This window comes from Trichechus manatus, unplaced genomic scaffold, assembly GCF_000243295.1.
Source record: "Trichechus manatus latirostris isolate Lorelei unplaced genomic scaffold, TriManLat1.0 scaffold00245, whole genome shotgun sequence".
NCBI classification, from domain to species: Eukaryota; Metazoa; Chordata; class Mammalia; order Sirenia; family Trichechidae; genus Trichechus; species Trichechus manatus.
In genome coordinates this window covers 1,040,184-1,041,870 of record NW_004444181.1, presented here as the reverse complement: position 1 = coordinate 1,041,870, position 1,687 = coordinate 1,040,184, and the positions used below count along the sequence as shown (strand labels likewise).

The 1,687-nt window shown below is 42.7% G+C and overlaps 1 protein-coding gene across 1 annotated transcript in view; it reads right to left on the bottom strand.

The window, feature by feature from the left end:
- VPS26C (VPS26 endosomal protein sorting factor C) overlaps positions 1-1,687 on the bottom strand; it is a 25,321-nt gene that overhangs the window by 7,698 nt on the left and 15,936 nt on the right. The gene's annotated exons all lie outside the window — the stretch shown is intronic.

Here is a 1,687-nt window from a genome sequence, read left to right as displayed (position 1 = left end):
GGAGCTTCCACTTTAAGACAGACTAGGGAGAAAGACCTGGCAATCTATTTCCAAAAACTGGCCAACAGCATACTGTCCGATACAGTGCTGGAAGCTGAGCCCCTAGGTTGGAAGGCCCTCAAAATACACAGTACTGCAACCAGTGGACTCCTGCATACTAACGATTGTGAAGACTGTGCAGGACTGGGCGACGTTTCGCTGCTGTACCTGGGGTCACCGCGAGCTGGAGCTGACTTGATGGCAGCTAACAACAGACATATGCAGGCCCCTGACTGGTACCCCAGAATGAGCGGCTACCTCAGAGAACCCTCCTAACTGTCTAGACGCAGACCTGAAGACTCCTTCTTACCAACCGAGACGATAAAAAACGTCTGAGGAAGTTGCCACGGGTGTTTAAGGATAACCAGTCACTAAAACGATCTTTTAAAAGATGAAAAAAAAAAAAAAATCCCAATCATGCAATTATGAAAAGCCAAAAAACAAAGGACAATAAAAGGGAGCAATTTTCTTGAACGCCTGACTAAAAACCTAAGAAGGGTCTTTATTTACTCTGTGGATTTAGGAAACTGGTCAATGGTGACTGATGATGTTCTTGTGGGAAAAACAGATCTAAAAAGTTAGTGACAATTGTTCTAACAGTCTTCACCTCCGGCTGCTTCCCAGGTACTGAAGATAATTCAGAGTCTAGAACACCACTGTCCAACAGAAACTTAACGCAAGCCACAAATGTGACCACAGGTAATTTTAAACTTTCTAGTAGCCACGTTAAAACAAAACAAAGTAAAAAGAAAAGTGAAATGAACCAACATATTAAAAATATTATCATTTCCACATGCAATCAATACAAAAAATTACAAATACTTTACATTCTCTTTTTCATACTAGGAGCCCTGGTGGCACAGTGGTTAAGAGCTTGGCTACTAATCAAGAGGTCAGCAGTTTGAATCCACCGGCCACTCCTTAGAAATCCTGTGGGGCAGTTCTACTCTGTCCTATAGGGTCACTATGAGTTGGAATCGACTCGATGGCAACGGGTTTGGTGTTTGGTTTTTTTTCATAGTAAGTCTTTGAAATCAGTCATTATTGTACACTGACAACACATCTCAGTTTGGACTCGCCACGTTTCAAGTGTCAACAGTCACATACGGCTAGTGGCCCTGCACTGGACAGGCAGGTTTAGAACTGAGGTGTGTGTGGGGACACTATGGTACAGAGCTCTAAAACAAGTCCTGACTCAACATTGAGTTTTAAAATCAACCAAAAATAAAAGATGTTGTTAGGTGCTGTCGAGTCAATTCCAACTCACAGCAACCCCAGGTGACAGAGTAGAACTGACTCATAGGGTTCTCTAGGCTGCAATCTTTACAGAAGCAGATCGCCAGGTCTTTCTCCTGCAGAGCCGATGGATGGGTTTGGAACACCACCCTTCTGGCTGGCAACTGAGCATTTAACCACTGTGCTACCAGGGCTTTGTTTAGAAAAATCAAAGGCAGCAGCACTGCACTTTAAAAACTTGAGGAACTGATGGAAAAAAGAAAAACTTTCAGTTTTCAGCTCAAGATACTGACTAAACACTCGTTTTACCCGATATTAACATCTCCAAATGAAAATACATCTAGAGCTAAAAAGGACATCAGGTTTGGCAAAGTAGAGGTCAGTGAAAACGAGTGAAATCCTCAATAAGATG